Below are 18472 nucleotides of genomic sequence, written 5' to 3'. Positions count from 1 at the left end.
AGGCCTCATACAGAAGCAATAACTGTCAGGAGCTCCAATTACTGTGTTTCCATATCACATGATTTGAGCTGAATGTTCCTCCCTCAGGCATTCTAACAGAGCCACACCATTTGTTTTGAAACCTACCCTCTCCCCCACCACATGACTGTGAAGACTTCATTAAATGACTACCATGAGTGTGTAGATCTATTAGAGAACTTTTCTTTTTTTTCCCTTTAATCTCTAAACTATATGACCACTTGCAATCCACTTAACCTTTTCCAGCCCCAGAGTCCTAATCCCTAAAATGGCTATAACAATATGTTATTAATTAGCTTACTGTGATAATGAAATGTGGGGTACCAGGTATATTAAAAATGTTCCCGAAGCGATGTTATTGTGGTGGGAATATTATCTGTATTCAAATTAAGCTGTGTAGACTGACATAACATTGTTCTTTTTCTCTAATTAACACTATAAACATGTAAAATCATAGAAAAACACAATAAAATTTACTTTATTTAATCACTTTATAAGAATATAATTTCAAAAATTAGATTGCACACATAACCACAATGATTTGGAAAATATCATTGGCCATAAATATGCAGCATCTAAAATACATATGTGTATGTACACAGTTAATAAATGGTATCATCATTGCTGATGGTAAATCATGTGTTCCAAAGCTGTGTAATGTGTCCCCTGCCAAACCAATCTTCAGCCTTTGACGGGCAAGCAAGCTTCTATTCATCCTTCCAAGCGCATAAGCTTCCACTTCCAGCTGCCTCTGGTGTCTTTCCTTCCCACCTTATAAGTATCTATACCATTTTGCTCACTAGACATTGAGACCCTTGAAAGTATAGACAGAGCCTCCCTCTGCCTTATTAACTGTCTCCACATGCTCTCCAAACACATATAACTCAGTGCTCTGCACAAAGTTGGTGTTTTTGATAGTTGCTGAATAGCCTAAGCTAGCCTCCTCTGTGCGATTTCTTGTCCTTAAGGAGATATATCTGTAAGTGGCTCTGTGTGTGCGCTACATTATTCAAGTGTAAACATTTCAATCCCATCCAGATGTCGACATGCGGCTGATTCCTCCGATTCGGTTCCTCCTGGGACTATGGCGTTGAGATGGTGAAGCATGTCCTATTAATGAGGCGTGGAAGAAGCACCTGGAGCCCATTAGCAAAGGAGATGCTGTCACAACTGTAATGTGACTGGGGACGTCTGTCCTGCATAACTCAGGATGGGATGGGAGATGGAGTCTACACTTGCTATGGCTTCACCATCTCATCTGTCTCCGTCACTGTAGGTGGTTTCTTGTCATTATTCAGGGAACCGGGACAAATCCAAGTTTCACTGCCAAAGAACTGACTTCCGCTGGGTAAATCACGGTGCCTGGTCCAATCTGGATCAAGGCAATTCCACATTCAGGGCCTTCACAATGAACTCAACTAAGTACCAGCTTGTGGTAGGATAGCAAAGTATGATTGAAAGCAATATAGACTAGCAAAGGAAGGGAAGGAAATGGCTTAAGCCAAAACAAGCTAAGTTCAGGAGAACCCTGAGTCTGGTTTTCAAGGAGAGCTTTGATACCCAAGATATTAGAGGCAGGTCACCAACTAAACTCAGAAGAAACCAAAGTAGGTGAGGGCCCCATGAGAATAAAGTTCCCATCAATCCTTCATTCTCTTTCTTCAACCTCAACACTTTCTTAGTAGGAAGGGGAAAACAAAGAAACAAAAACCCTCTGAGTAATCAACTTTGAAAGTTTCAATAATGAAGTCATTAGGCCTAAAGCACTCAGAGAGCAATTTCATTTAATTTGCCCTGCAGTAGTAGGGGGAGACCTCTCTCCATCGTGTGGCACCATTACACCCCACATCCATTCTAACAGCACCAGCTCCACTGCAAGCCCTAGTCTCACACAGAGCTTTTAGCTCACCCACCTGAAGCAGCAAGCACAAGATCCAGGTCAAGAAGATTGTTCCTGAAGTGCTCAGGTATGGCTCCTTCCTGTCCCTGTCCATGACTCCTAAGTCACCATCCTCATCTGGTTCAAGACAGAGAAGAAATGCATGGGCGTAAAGGTGCAATTTTATGAATGAAGCTGACCTGAAAGTAGCAGAAGTTCCCCACACTCTGTTCCCCAGAACAGAACTACCCATCTGGCCCCAGCTGAAAGGAAAGGAAAGAAATGGCCTTACCTGGAAAGATACCAACAGCCCCTGAGTCTGTCACCACATCTACCTTCCTTTATTTCTCAGATGGTCAAGGGGGTAGGGAGGACACTTCTACCTCGAAATGATGAAATCTGAATTTAAGTCAGCACTTCCAGCTCATTTGTCATCTAAAAGTGTAGTTACACTACCTTGGAATAACACTCCTGGGGTTTAATAATTTCCCAGTTGGGCAAACTGGGTAGGCAGAATTAGAATCGCTCCCAGTACCTATCTTTGATATACCAACAAGAAAAGTTCCCCTATGGTTTTATTCATTTGTGCATTCATCAAAACATTCAATATTTATTCAACTGCTCTGGGGTAGACAGCAGTGTTCTGGGGAGAAAGAAAGAGACAAACATTCCCTCTTCCTAGGAAAGGGGATGACCCGTCGGGTGGGCTGTGCTCAAGTCATACCTTGTCATAGCTGGCATCCGGTCGAGAGTAGGGCTCAGCCAAGGGAAAGGGGTTCCCTAAGCAGCAATGCCCACTCCCAACCTCAGAGTCCGTGTTGAGCCACCTCTGGCTTCTTCCCACCTCTATATTACTTCCTGTGTTATAGGAATCTGCCCGTTTACACTGTAGTTATCTAATTTTCTGTTATAAAGTTTTAGCCAATGTGAATAAACTTGCCATGTCTATAAGCCACTGAAACACAACACCCTGTGCATGTCACACACATACCAAGAGATAATGAAGAGTTTGAGAACAAGAACCTGTGTGGATAAGAGTTTCTCCTCTAAGAAAGGACAACAGAGCAGAGCAGAGACCCCTCCCCTGACCCAGAGCCCATCTCTGCTCCACAGCTCAAGGTTGGGCCTGGCTTTAGGAGTCCAGACCTGTATTCCATCCACAGCCATCAGATCAACTGCTCTGTCACCAGCCACTCCTCAGTTACTGACCTCTTCTCCTTCCCCTCCAGAACTGTTGGCTATCCATCTCTGAGCTCATAAAGTGCTAGTGAACATCTATAGAAAATGCAGGATGGAAGAGGAGAGATGTTTGAAGGAATAATCCTACTCATTGCCTTTGTAGTCAGGACTCATGGGATTCCTCAAGGAGTGGTGAGCTGGTGGATTTCACTGGAACCAAGGAACAGACTGAGGCATAAAATGGAGGCAATGGCTTCAGTATCTTACCTGTTAGATACCAAAGGAGCCCCATTTCTGGATTTGTAAGGCTGCAAAAATATGCACATATTTGGAGGGGATGCAAAATGAAGTGATAAATGATATTCTTGTTTGAATTTACACCCTAGGCATTCTGGTCTTAGATGCTAGAATAATGCTGGTACATGAAGAATAAATGGCAGAAACAATCTTGAAGATGTAGAGGCATGTGTATAAGTACATGTAGAAGACAGGTCACACATATGAGGGTGGGCCCTTGCATGATACTGGAGTAAAGTCTCAAGACTTTGTGGAGGCAGAGGCAGGTGGATATCTGAATCCAAAGCCAATCTCTTTTACAAGGCAGATTCCATATATAAAGGGCTGCACAGTGAGAAAACAAACAGTGCCTTTCCACAGCTGGTCTTTCCTGCGTGTCTTGGAACCTCAAGAGGCCAAGGTGAGGGGCTGACATCCAGACCACGTGTTTGTATAGCTCCATGATGTTCACACAAGAGGAACTCATCTAACAATGAGGTTCTCAGAACCTGCCACCATCAGAAGAAGTCACAGAGTGCCATATTCAAAAGAGATCCCAATGTCTGGCCATGCAAATGACACATAAAAGGAGGCTGAACCCAGGGATGGGCAGAGGAACATTCAGGAAGGAAACTAACACTGGAGTGTGGCATACAGCCTAGGCCTAGCTCGATGTAGAATTCCTATCAATTCTAGATAGATTCAGTAAAGGACTTGGGCCCCTTTAACCAGTGGATGGGAAGGGTAGGAGCATCACAAACCATTTAGAAAGGCTGGAAAACTTTTTCTAGGAACTTTCAGTTACATAGGTTATAATTTAGTGGAAGGACAACTTGCTTAGCGTGTGCAATTCCCTGGGTTCAAGACTCAGTACAACAAAGAATAATAGAAGAAAATAAAAGCTTATCTATAAGATTTACTTTTGGAGTCAAGAAAGGAGCAGAGATTTAGAGATTTAGGTTTTTTGTTTGTTTGTTGTCTTTATTTTTTCTATATGGAGAAAGTAAAGTGACATGGCCTCTGCAGGAGCCACACTCACCGCCCACTCAGCAGGTGTTAACTGAAGCCTCCTGGGGGTAGTGTGGTCTTCCCCCACTCAGCAGGTGTTAACTGAAGCCTACTGGGGGTAGTGTGGTCTTCACCTACTCAGCAGGTGTTAACTGAAGCCTACTGGGGATGGTCTTCACTCACTCAACAGGTGTTAACAAAGGCCTGCTGGGGGTAGTCTTCACCCACTCAGCAGGTGTTAACTAAAGCCTGCTGGATGGAAAGCCTGCTGGGGGTGGTCTTCACCCATCCAGCAGGTGTTAACTGAAGCCTTCTGGGGGTGGTCTTCACCTACTCAACAGGTGTTAACAAAGGCCTGCTGGAGAGGGGTGGTCTTCATCCACTCAGCTGATGTTAACTAAAGGCCTGCTGGGGGTCGTCTTCACCCACTCAGCAGGTGTTAACAAAGGCCTGCTGGGGGTGGTCTTCATCCACTCAGCAGGTGTTAAATAAAGGCTTGATCAGGGTGGTCTTCACCTCCTCAACAGGTGTTAACAAAGCCCTGTTTGGAGGAGAGATCTTTGTTTTTGCAAACTACTAAAAGAGTCCCTACTACATTTTCATTCTGTATTATAAGATGACTCTCACCTCATCAGGATTTCCCAGCTTCTCTTCCACTCTTCTCTCCTGGTATCTCAGACATGGGTTCATTCGATAATTGAGGGAAGATCTGGGTGGTGGAGAGTGAGCATCAGACAATCCTATTGATGCAATTGGAAATACAGCCTTTTGTTTCCCTGAGCAAAGCAGCTAAAGAACATGATGCTAAGCCCTATACTTTCAAAAGGAGGAGTAGATATGTCCACCCACACATAGCCTTGGAAACCGCTCCCACCAAAGTAGAGAGCTGAGAGTGGAGAACACATTTGTTGGAGAGGAGGTGGGCCAATTTTCCTATGATTAAAAGGTGCCTGGGTGCTTGCCTTCTCTCACACAGAATCTACTAATGTGTGTGTGTGTGTGTGTGTGTGTGTGTGTGTGTGTGTGTGTGTGTGTGTGTGTTGTACTCTGCAATGGGTTCTGGGAGTACCCAGAAAATGCAAAATGTGGCCCCTATCCTACAGGATCTGACAATAGAGCTTAATGAAACCACTGGGTAACAACTCAAGGCAACATCTGATTAAGTTCTGTATGAGTGGTCCCCACAACACATACAGGAAAATAGCACAATTGTAGAAAATGGAACAAAACTCCTCAGAGGTTGGAATGGTGAGATTGGTGGGTGCTAATGTAGAAGAGGAGACAAAGAAATTTTTATTGAATCTGTAGATTGCATTTGAGAAGATTGGTATTTTTACTATGTAATCCTATCTATCCATGTACATGGGAGATCTTTCTATTTTCTGATATCTTCTTCAATTTCTTTCTTCAAAGACTTCAAGTTCTTATCATACAGATCTTTCACTTGTTTGGTTAGAGTTACCCTAAGATATTTTATATTATTTGTGGCTATTGAAAAGAGTGTTATTTCTCCGTGTTTTTTTTTTCCTCAGCCTGCTTATCATTTGTATATAAGAAGGCTACTGACTTTTTTTCAGTTAATCTTGTATCCCACCATATTACTGAAGGGGTTTATCAGCTGTAGGAGTTACGTGTTAGAATTTGGGGGGCCATTTATGTATACTATCATATCATCTGCAAATAGGGAAAGTTTGCTTTCTTCCTTTCCAATTTGTATCCCCTTAACCTCCTTTTGGTGTCTTATTGTTCTAGCTAGAACTTCCAGTATTATATTGAATAGATATGGAGAGAGTGGACTGCCTTGTCTTGTTCCTGATTTTAGTGGAATCACTTTGAGTTTCTCTTCATTTAATTTGATGTTGGCTGTTGATTGATGTACATTGCTTTTATTATGTTTAGGTATGTTCCTTGTATACATGATCTCCCCAAGACCTTCATCATGAAGGGGTGTTGGATTTTGTCAAAGGCTTTTTCAGTATCTAATGAGATGATCATGTGGGTTTTTTTTTTCTTTCAGTTTGTTGATATTGTGGATTACATTGACAGATTTTCCTATGTTGAACCATCCCTGCATCTCTGGGATGAAGCCTTGTTGCTGGAGGGCTTCTCTCCAGGTTCCCCAAGCCCCGCAGTCCCACAATCCACTTATAAAATAATCACTCAGACGCTTATATCACTTATAAACTGTATGGCCATGGCAGGCTTCTTGCTAACTGTTCTTTTATCTTAAAATTAACCCATTTTTATAAATCTATACCTTGCCACGTGGTTGGTGGCTTACCAGAGTCTTTATATGCTGCTTGTCCTGGTGGTGGCTGCAGTGTCTCTCCCCTCAGCCTTCCGGTTCCCAGAATTCTCCTCTCTCCTTGTCCCACCTACTTCCTGCCTGGCAACCTACTTCCTGCCTGGTCATTGGCCATCAGTGTTTTATTTATATAGAGCGATATCCACAGCAAAGCCTGCTTAATAATGGTGGATAATTTTTTTAATGTGTTCTTGGATTCAGTTTGTCAGTATTTAATTGACTTTTCTTGCATCAATGTTTATAAGGGAGATTGGTCTGTAATTCTTTTTCTTTGTTGCATTTTTGTGTGGTTTGCGTATCAGGGTAACTGTAGCCTCATTGAAAAAAAGTTGGCAATGTTCCTTCTGTTTCTATTGTGTGGAACAATTTGAAGAGTATTGGTATTAGCTCTTCTTTACAGTGAAATCAAAACAAAGACCCTAACATAAACCCACACACCTATGAACACTTGATTTTTGATAAAGAAGCCAAAATTATACAATGGGAAAAAGAAAGCATCTTCAACAAATGGTGCTGGCACAAGAGGGTGTTGGCATATAGAAGAACACAAATAGATCCATGTCTATCACCCTGTACAAAACTCAAGTCCAAGTGGATCAAAGACCTTAACATAAATCCAGTTACACTGAACCTGATAGAAGAGAAAGTGGGAAGTAGCCTTGAATGCACTGACACAGGAAGACTACTTCCTGAATATAACACCAGTAGCACAGATACTGAGATTGACTATTAATAAATGGGACCTCTTGAAACTGAAAAACTCCCGTAAGCCAAAGAACATGGTCAATAAGACAAAACAGCAACCTATAGAATGGGAAAGATCTTCATCAACCCCACATCTGACAGTGGATTTATCTTCAAAATAGATAAAGAACTCAAGAAACTAGACATCAAAATACCAAATAAACCAATTTAAAAATGGGATTCATATCTAAACAGGGAATTTTCAACAGAAGAATCTCAAATGTTTGAAATACACTTAAAGAACTGTTCAACATCCTTAGTCATGAGGGAAATGCAAATCAAAATGACTCTGAGATGGCATCTGACTCTGTCAGAATGGCTAAGATCAAAAACACTGATGACAGCTTATGTTGGATAAGATACGGAGTAAGGGGAGCACTCCTCCACTGCAGGTGGGAGTGCAAACTTGTACAGCCACTTTGGAAATAAATATAGCAGTTTCTTAGGGAAAAATGGGAATTGATTTATCTCAAGACTCAGCTATACCAATCTTGGGCATATACCACAAAGACTTTTGTTCATTTACATTCATAGTAGCATTGTTCATAATAACCAAAACCTAGAAACAACCCAGATGCCTCTTAACCAAAGAATAGATAAGAAAAATGATGAACTTTTACACAATGAAGTATTAATCAACTGTTAAAAAAAAAAACAAAAACAAAACACAATGACCTCATGAAATTTTGCAGGCAAATTGATAGAACTAGAAAAAGTCATTCTGAGTAAGGTAACCCAGACCCAGAAAGACAAACATAGTATGTACTCATTCGTAAGTGGATATTAGGAGTAAAGTACAGGATAACCAACCTACAGTCCACAGCCCCAGATAACAAAGAGGGCCCAAGGAGAGATGAAAGTGGGGGTGGCAGGGGATGGTGACATGGGTACTTGAGGGAGTGGGTTGGGCAGACTAGGTGCAGAAGGTGGGTTGGTGGCAGGACAGAGGAGGAGTGTAATGAAAGAGATGTCTTGATATGGGGGGGGCACAGAATTTCAGGGTTATGGAGAAACCTGGATCCAGGGAATCTCCCAGGAATCTATAATGATGACCCCAGCTAAGATTCCTAGCAATAGTGGAAAGGGTGCCTGAACTGGCCTTCTCCTATAATCAGATTTGTGGCTACCCTAATTGTCATTAGACTCTTTATCCAGTAACTGATGGAAGCAGATGCAGAGATTCACAGCCAAGCACTTGACTGAGCTCCGGGTATCCTCCTAAAGAAAGGGAGGAGGGATTGTACAAACTGGGGGGGGGAGGGGTTCAAGGTCATGATAGGAGGAACCCACAGAGACAAATGACCTGAGATCTTGTGAATACATGGACCACGAACCAACAGTTAGGAAGCCTGCATGGGACTGCCCTAGGCCCTCTGCATGTGTGTTACAGTTGTATAGCTTGGTCTGTTTGTTGGGCTCCTAGCACTGAGATCAGGACCTGTCTCGGGTGCTTAGTTGGCTTCTGGGAACATGTTCCCCATGCTGGATTACCTTGCCCAGCCTTGATGCAGGGGGAGGAGCTTGGTCCTCCCTCAACTTGATGTGCCATGCTTTGGTCAAGCCCATGGCAGGCCTGCCCCTTTCTGAAGAGAGATGGAGGAGGAATGAATTGGGAGGAGGGGTAGATGGGAATTGGTGGGGGAGGTTAGACAGGAGGAGAAGAAGGAGGGGAAACTGTAGTTGGTATGGAAAGTAAATGGTAAGTATTAATTAAATAAAATAATTTTTTTTAAAAGAAGTTGATAGATGGACATTATCTGGGAGAAGTCACTAGGACAAGGGCACAATGAAATGTGGCAGAACCTTCCAGGAATGGGAAACAATTAAAATAAGGATTCAGCAAAAAACATAAAGCAAACTATAGTTCCAATTGTTCAGGAGGCTGTGATAGGGGGATTTCTTGACCATAGGAATTCAAAATCAGCCTAGGCAACATAGGTAGACTATATCTCAGATAGACAGATAGATAGATGATAGATAGATAGATAGATAGATAGATAGATAGATAGATAGATAGATAGATAGATAGACAGAGAGATACCCAATAAAGCAAGAAAATCCATTAAGTAAGGATGGGTAGCCGGTGATACATGGGTAAAATCATTGCAACAGAATTGATGCCAAAGCTATATAATATTTTAAAGAATAAAAACAGACAAATGATCAACTCAAAAAACTATCTAAGATTATAAATAGAGAATGTCACAGAGGAAAATATGCATGATTCATAAACACATGTAGGAATACTGGACCTCTCCTAGACTGGGGTCCAGGATACTGTCATGGTGTATATTTGGGGGCCACTCCTGGCAAGGTCCTGTGAGACCTGGTTCCTGGTCATTTAAGCTCATTTCCATGATACATAAAGTGGAAATAACAGCACCAGGGGTGCCATGAAAGGACTGTAATGGGGGTGAGTGAGTCCATCTATGTCCACTGCTCAGAGTGTGTATGGCACGGAGGAAGATCTGCATAATCTTGGGCTATTATTAATAACAGGAAAACAAATGGAAGCAACAATGAGACATAATTTCTCACTCACAGACTGTCATAAAATTTAAAGCATGACAATATCAAGTGTTGACAAGAATTTTGGTGGAATGGTAATCCTATAAAAAATTATCATTGATATGTAAATCGGTATATCCACTTTGGGAAAGAGTGGTGTATCTTATAAAATTGAAAGTAGCATTTTTTATGGCCCAGCAGCTTTACCTCTGTGTACCTCAGGGAAAACTCCTGCATATGTGTGCAAGAAAACTCATGAAATGATATTAAAAATAATTATCTATTAAAATATATGTAATATATAGCCATATTTACATAATATATATATATAATATATGCATGTGTATACCACACATGCACAAGTATCATTGAAGGCCAGAAAAGGCCATTGGATCCCCTGAAGCTGGATTTACAAGTAGTTGTAGTCCACTAGCCTCGGTTCTGGCAATAGAACTCAACTCTGGTCCTCTAAACAAGCAGCAAGTGCTCTTAACTACTGAGCCATCTCTGGATACATTTCATTTCATTTCATTTCATTCATAGTAACACATTGATAAAAATGAAAATATGTATAAGTATGTGAACATATCACAAAGACAACTTAACAAATTTAATAATACATTAACAATACACCAATGTTTAACAATTAAGGAGATCTAAGTATGGCCAGAGATGACCCCTAGAGATAATGTGAGGTCTGTGTGTCACTTGTGAGGTCTGTGTGTCACTTGTGAGGTCTGTGTGTTACTTGTGAGGTCTGTGGGTCACTTGTGAGGTCTGTGTGTCACTTGTGAGGTCTGTGGGTCACTTGTGAGGTCTGTGTGTCACTTGTGAGGTCTGTGGGTCACTTGTGAGGTCTGTGTGTCCCTTGTGAGGTCTGTGTGTCACTTGTGAGGTCTGTGGGTCACTTGTGAGGTCTGTGGGTCACTTGTGAGGTCTGTGTGTCACTTGTGAGGTCTGTGGGTCACTTGTGAGGTATGTGTGTCACTCATAGACACAAGCACACTTAGAATCATAAACAATGACTGTAATGTCTGTCTTGGGGACACAAAGAAGGCAACAGTAAAGAGGATATGGGTTGAAGGGAACTTTTTTCTGTAACTTTTCATCTTCCAAAAGAAAAACAAATACTACAAAGATGATAAGATGCTAATAATTGTTGATTTGGGGGCGGGGGAAGGTATGCATTTGAGTTGTATTGTTCTTGGTAATGTCCTGTGTTTTTAAAATTGGAAAATTTTTAAAGTGTTCCTAGAGCAGATGTTCTGGGTATCATCTAACGTATTTCATGAAGGCGAGGGAAATGGAAGAAAAGCACTAAAAACAAGACAAAGAACTGGGTTTTCCCACAGTACACTTAAGGGGGAAGTCACCAGGGCACCTGGAGGACTCAGCACCAGGGATCTCTTCACCACAGTAGACATTCTGTCCATCCCTTCTTGTCCTGCCAAGAGCCCAGAGTTTCTCACTGGGGAAGATAGGAGACATTGGTTCAAGATCTCCAAACCCCTGTTTCCTGGAACCCAAGTGTCACAGTTAGCTTCAGCTGTCAACTTGACATACCCTAGAGTCACCTGGAAAGAGGACACCCCAACTGAAGAATTGCCTAGATCTGACTGGCCTGTGGCCATGTCCATAAGGCATGTTTGTTTGTTTGTTTGTTTGTTTGTTTGTTTTGAGAAGGTGTTTCTCTGTGTAGTTTTGGTGCCTGTCCAGGATCTCACACTGTCAACCAGGCTGGCCTCGAACTCAGAGATCCTCTTGGCTCTGCCTTCCAAGTGCTGGGATTAAAGGCGTGCACCACCACCTCTGGGCCCATGAAGCATATTTCAAATTGCTGATCGATACAGGAGTTCCCAGGACACTGTGGTCGGCATCATCTCTAGGCAGGTGGTCCAGAGCTGTATAAGAAAGGTAACCTAACCGAGCAAGCCAGAGGGAGCAGGCAGTAAGCAGATTTCTTCATGGTCTCTGTTTCCGTTCCTGCCTTCAGAGTTCCACCTTCAGCTCCTCCTCTTTCCTGTAAGTAAATAAACCATTTCCTCCCAAATTTGGTCTGGGTCAGTGATTTGTCTCAGCCGCAAAAAGCAAACAGGACACCTGGGGCAAAAACTGAACAAGGCATTATCAGTGTTTGAGAGAAAGAGACCCAGAGGAACAGATCTCCCTAGGACCCTCAGGTTCGTGTGGAATCACATCTTGACCCACAGAGTGTGTACAGGCTTGAGAAGCACCCCCATGCCCACGGACGTACTTCTGCCTCCAGGAATCGCTTGCAAAGCCTCTGCCGGCTTGGATAGCTGGAGGAGTTTGTGTGCAGGCCAGGCCACCCACAAGGAAAGCTGGCAGCCTTCCCCCGGGGTGGAGGCTGCATAACAGATGCAGCTTTCTCATTAAGTGACTTGCATATGGAATGAAGACACCTTCCCCCTCGCTCAGCCCGACTCCCAGTCCTCACGTGCTCCTGGAGCTGCCAGCTTCCCCAGCTCCCTCTCACACAAGAGCCAGTGCAGCCAAGGCATCAGAGCCTTGCAGGGGAGGACACCAAGAGCGCTCGGAGAAGGAGCCAGAGCCAAGCAGGGGGAGATGCTCGCTCTGCGCCAGAGCATGCAGGGTCGCTGTCGGATGTGAAGGGAACAGTCACAGACAAGGGGCCTCATTATTTCGCTTTCACTGCTCAGTGATCTCTGCTTCCACCTAGAATCCTCCAGGGACACAGCCCCTAGCCAGCAGGAGCGGGAAGGAGGTCTCAGCACTGGAAGATTTTCACTGGGCTCAGCGCCCCTATAGTTGTTAGGTCTGTTTCCTTCCTTTGGCTGAATGGTTGTGTGGAAGCTGACTTTGCAGACAGGGAAAATACTAAGTGGTAGGTATCTTTCTCTCCTCCTCTTAGGATAGGACGGGTTCAAGGACTAAATTATAAATAATTAACTAAATAAGATGGCCCTATCACCAATTAAGATTGAACAAAAACATAATATTGAGCCTCAAAAGAAAAAAAATGAAAGCACATTAAAATTAAAACAGCTTTCTTTCTAGCTTTTGTAAATTGCAGTGTTTGGAGGTTATCAAAGCTGAATTTTCCATCCATTTTGGTGTCTCTGTTTTGCATATGGCCTACGCACATTCTGGGTCTGCATTAATTACGCCATCCTGACACCGATATGCACACTTGCACATGCATACCCACAGGAAGCTCTCACCTATGTTCAGAAGCAAACTCTCTGTCTCTCTGTCTCTGTCTTTGTCTTTCTCTCTCAGCTTCAGTCTCTACTTCTCTGTTCCACTTTCTCACTGTTCTCTTCCAAATACCCCTCCCCAGACAACGTCCTTTGATAACTCCATGGCAGTAAGATGTCAAGATTCCAATCCTGTTCTCACTCCCTAAATACTGGAGTATAGGGAAACCTCTGGACATCCTTTAGGTAGATGTGGGTCTGGTTAGTTTAGTTGTGTGATATTTTTATTTGCAAGGGTTTTTATAACAAAGCCTATAAAGCTTTTAAAAAGACAGGCTTAAAAAATCTAAATATAAGAAAAAACCATTGAACAAGTTCAGTGAGATAGCAGAAATCTGTACAATTTAAGTCCCCAAATCAGGGGGAAAAGATGCCAAGATGGAATTAAATATGGAAGAGATTATTGGAGAAAACACCCATGAGGAAAACCAAGGATCCTGTGGAGACCCTCTGGCAGGAGAAGGAGTGAAGCTGAGATAACAGGGAAGCAGCCCAGGGCTGTCAGGAAGCCAGTGACACTCCAAAGTATCTGGTAGTGACAATTCACTGGCTTGGAGAAGGTGCTCAGGCCAAGAAGGAAATGAAACATGTATCTGAGAGGTGCTGCTGAGAAGCATCTTAAATAGAAGCCTGCCCTCTACACTGGAAACACCCAACCGGGTTCTCAGCATACTGCCCTCTACACTGGGAATACCCAACCTGGTTCTCTGCACACTGCCCTCTACACTGGGAATACCCAACCTGGTTCTCAGCACACTGCCCTCTACACTGGAAACACCCAACCTGGTTCTCAGCACACTGCCCTCTACACTGGAAACACTTGACCTGGTTCTCAGCACACTGCTCTCTCTACACTGGAAATACCCAACTTGGTTCTCAGCACACAACTCTCTCTATACTGAAAACACCCAACTGGTTCTCAGCATACTGCCCTCTCTATACTAGAAATACCCAACCTGGTTCTCAGCACATGCTCTCTATGCTGGAAACACCCAACCTGGTTCTCAATACACTGCTCTCTCTACATTAGAAATGTCCAACCTGGTTCTCAGCACACTGTTTTCTCTACACTGGAAATGCCCAACCTGGTTCTCAGCACAATGCCCTCTACCCTGGAAACACTGGACCTGGTTCTCAGCATACTGCCCTCTCTAGCCTGGGAACACCCAACTTGGTTCTCTGCACACTGCTCTCTCTACACTGGGAACACCCAACTTGGTTCTCTGCACACTGTTTTCTCTACACTGGGAATACCCAGTTTGGTTCTCAGCACACTGCTCTGTCCACACTGGAAATGCCCAATTTGATACTAGAAGTTAATGAAGAAATAAAGAAGCTTAAAGAAGTGAGCCTACTAAATTGCAAACATTTTCATTAAGGGAGGCCAGGAGACCCAGAGGAGGCTCTGAGGACACATGTTCCTAAGGTCATTGGAAAGACACTGGATCCACATCACGGAAAAGTTCAGCGATGCCTTCCTCAAAGCCAAGGGTAGGAGGCCTGGTGACAGACCTGAGCTGGATAGTTTCCACTGGATAGTGGAGCTCAGACTACAGAGGCCAGGTGGTCCTGCTTAATTGCCACAATTCATTAAGACTTCAAAGGTCAGAGAGCCAACCAAAGAACCTGGACTCACAGGGGATCGTGAAGATGGTTAAGGGATTATAGCAGGCCCAGGGACAAAATTGATGAACCACAACAGGATGCTACTTAACATTCAGGGACTTGCAACCAGGCAAGCAAGGAGGAGCAGGTGCAAAGTGTGAGCACACCAAGTCACAAGATCCTGCTCAGCTGTCCATCCTGGGCCAGTTTCAGCCCCAAGCCCACTGAGTGATGAATTGGCTGCAGTACTATAGAGACATAATGATCTCCAAATCCTTTCCCAAAGGATCTGTGCACGCATGAAAGAGAAATGCTCACACATTTCGAGGACTGATGGTCACACAGTCCAAGTTGATTCTGAAATTCAGAGACTCAGAACATGAGCATGCTTGTCAGGGTGGAAATGTGTAGAGCCAACTAACAGCTGGAGTCATAGATAAAACTTCCTTCGTGGAGGACCACAGTGGGCCCACAGATTCAGCAAAAAGCTATTTCCCCCAACCCTAAAAAAATGCTCAACATAGATAAGCTTAATAATTGTATGAAACCAATTCTTAATATCACTTATATTAACTTGGGTTCCCCAAGAGGAAGTCATAAAGTTCGTAGGCACAGGTTGTGAAGGAAGACAAGGAGGGAAGGGACGTGCTGGAGAGGTATCATATCTGGATGAAGATCAGATCCCTGAGAAGAAAGCTAACAGAAGGGAAGAAAAGGTGCAGACTATTTTGCAGTCCTAAGAGAATGCAACACGGCAAACAAGATGACCTTGAGTCAAAGTCACATGTCTGAGGAGTAAGGCATCCTCTAGAGACAGCCTTGTCTTGGTTTATATGCTACACTCTCTCATAGGCTAGGAGCAGCCATTAGAAGGGTTACCTGGGATAAGAGTAGTCATGGGCCTCTAAGTCCTGTAGCTGAGACTGTCAATTCCTTACCATCCTTGCTCAAGACTGAGACTTTCCAGGGCCACTACCATGCTACGACTAGTCCCCACACAGTGTCAAGTGCAGGAGACTGGCTCTCCTTTTCAGCTGGAGTCTCAACAGCCAACCTCTGCATTTGTATGTCTGTTTACTATTTGAAACTCAAGAATTCTGACAGCATTTACTAAGTGCCAAGTAATGTCCTGTGCACCCAAAAAGGGGGGGAAAATTGAAGTACATGATCATGAGGAGTTGGCAATCTAGCCAAAGGAGACACATGAGGGCAAAAGGTATTAAATTTCTTTGTCCCTGTCATCAAAGGGCTGTGGATGCACTGGAGAAAGTGTCTGTCATATGTGTTTAGTAAGGGGCTGCCAAGAGAAGGATCTCTCAGGGAGAATGGTGCATTGAGGTGATGTCTAGAAAAATGTAGAGTCCACAGTGACATGTTAGCAGAGGTGTCTGAGGATCAGGGCACATCATGAAAACCATGAAGAAAGCAACATGCTGGAGCTCCCAGTGCCAAGAGGGATGAGACTGTCCTCAAGCTAGATAACATCAGCCTCACTAAAACACCAGGATCTTCTCCTGTGGCCTATGAGACATGACTAGTACCTGTAAGAGGTCACTCCACTATCAGACTTGTATTCCTAGGACTAAAACAGTGACATTTTGGCAGAGGATAGATACCCAGGAAGAAGATGTGTTTAGACAGGCATTTTGGTGGTCCACGATGCAAGATTAAGGGACTGCTGAATGTGGCTCACCTGGAAATAGAGATGAATAGGCAGATAAAATATGGATGTGCATTGCACCAAAATGCATTTTAGCTATGATACCTTTAGATGGGAGCAAAGAGAAGTAAGGAATAGGCAGTGATGATGTCAGTTTGCAAAATGCTGAGTTTGAAGGGCTTTTGTCTCATCAAATTGGAGTCAATTAGCTCTACAACCAGAAATCTTAAAAAATGGGAAGCTTTCCAACTGCTTAAAAAATATTTGAATGTTTATTATGTGCCAAGTGTGGCATGAAGTACTCAAGAGAGAGAGAGGTGAGTGGGACCATTTAGTAACTATGTAAGAGGTGTCCTTTTCTGAAAGCAGAAGTGTGGGGATGAGAGAACCCTTCTAATGGATGCTGCATTTCAGTTCAGAGAAAAGCAGTCAGATGGCGAAATGGGCAAGAGACAGCCTGCTATAGACTGAAATAAAAACAGCAATTAAAAGAAAGGACAGAAGATATGTGAGTCCTTGAAGCACTCTTATCACCTCCTATCATTTGGTGAGTAAGAAACTCTAGACTAGACATAGAAAATGATCAGGGAGGTCAGACATCCTTCTGTCCAGATTCTTGGTATCCTAGATGGAAGAATTTGTAGATGGGCACAGCAAACCAGCAAGTTAAAGTTTTATTCAGGAGAGGAAGCTACACAGGTAACCTGAACCACTTGGGTGGGAAAGAGGATTGAACACATTAAAACTATCTGCACTTGGGTGGTGACCTTTGAGTTATGCAATTCTGTCCCCAGGAGGGAAAGGGTCATATGCACTACACAGATCTTCCAGGCCATGGACATGCTCATCTTAACCATTGCCACTGCAGCTGAGTGTCCTAGCAGAAATCATATAGCGGTTATCTGGTGAGCTTTTAAGGCTCTGCCCGTGTTCTCTGTTTTGTGGTTAGCAGTGGTTTGGGAGCAGGGTAGTCCTCCCTTTTGATTAGACAAGAGGAATAGGAAGTTGGTCTCATTAAAAGACAAGCAAGGGTGCTGGAGAAATGCCTCAAACATTATAGGCTAGGCTCACAACCAAAAAGAAACAAATAAGGAAATAGAATGGACATTGTCAGTGGAAGGGGGAGGGGTCTGGAAGAGGGAATGGGGATGAGAATAGGAGGGACTAGGTGAAGAGAGGATGGAGGAAGAGAGTACTAGGAGAGACAACTAGAATGGGGGGCATCTCTGGGATAAGCTAGAAACCTAGAGCAATGGAAACTCCCAGGAATCAATGAGGATGAACTTAGCTAAGACTCCTGGCAATAAGGAATACAAAGCCTGAACCGGCCATCTCCTGTGATCAGTCAAGACTTCCAGAGGAGGGATTAGGACACTCACAAAGACACAAACTTTTCAACCTACAATTTGTCCTACCTACAAGATGTGCTGCTGTAAAGGTGATGCAGAAATTGTGGGACTGACCACCTAATGACTGGCACATCTAGAGACCCATACTCTGAGAGGGAGCTCACCCCTAAGGACCAGGACCCAGAGGCAGGATACCCCAGAGACCTAGGATAGAACCAAACACAAATGTAAAAAAAAAAAGTCAATGTAATAATTCCTAATGATATTCTGCTATACGTGTAGATTGATGCCTAGCCCAACTGTCATCACCAGCAACTGATGGAAACAGATAAGGAGACCTATGGCTAAACATTAGGCAGAGCTCAGGAAATCCTGTGGAAGAGGGTGAGGAAGGATTGTAGGACCCAGTGGTGACAAGGGCACCACAAGAAAACACACAGAACCAGCTCACAGGTGTTCACAGAGACTGAACCGAGAACCAGGGAGCATGCATGGGACTGACCTAGGCCCTCTGTGTATATGTAACCATTGTGTGACATGGTCTTCTTGTGAGACTTCTAACAGTGAGAGCAGGGTTATCTCTGACTCTGATGCCTGCTTTTGGGACCCATTCCTCCTACCAGATTGCCTCATCAGCCTTAATAGAAGAAGAGGTGCCTTATCTCAGTACAACTTGATATACCATTGCTGGTCGATATCCGT

General features: G+C 43.5%; 1 pseudogene; it reads right to left on the bottom strand.

Moving 5' to 3' along the window:
- LOC121831040 (non-selective voltage-gated ion channel VDAC1-like) overlaps nt 1–12577 on the bottom strand; it is a 45938-nt pseudogene extending 33361 nt beyond the window's left edge.
- Between the last annotated feature and the right edge of the window lie 5895 nt (nt 12578–18472).

The sequence above is a fragment of the Peromyscus maniculatus genome, chromosome 7 (assembly GCF_049852395.1).
Source record: "Peromyscus maniculatus bairdii isolate BWxNUB_F1_BW_parent chromosome 7, HU_Pman_BW_mat_3.1, whole genome shotgun sequence".
Classification (NCBI taxonomy): domain Eukaryota; kingdom Metazoa; phylum Chordata; class Mammalia; order Rodentia; family Cricetidae; genus Peromyscus; species Peromyscus maniculatus.
The sequence above is the reverse complement of the archived record's forward strand: the minus strand, read 5'-3'. Positions and strand labels throughout refer to the sequence as shown.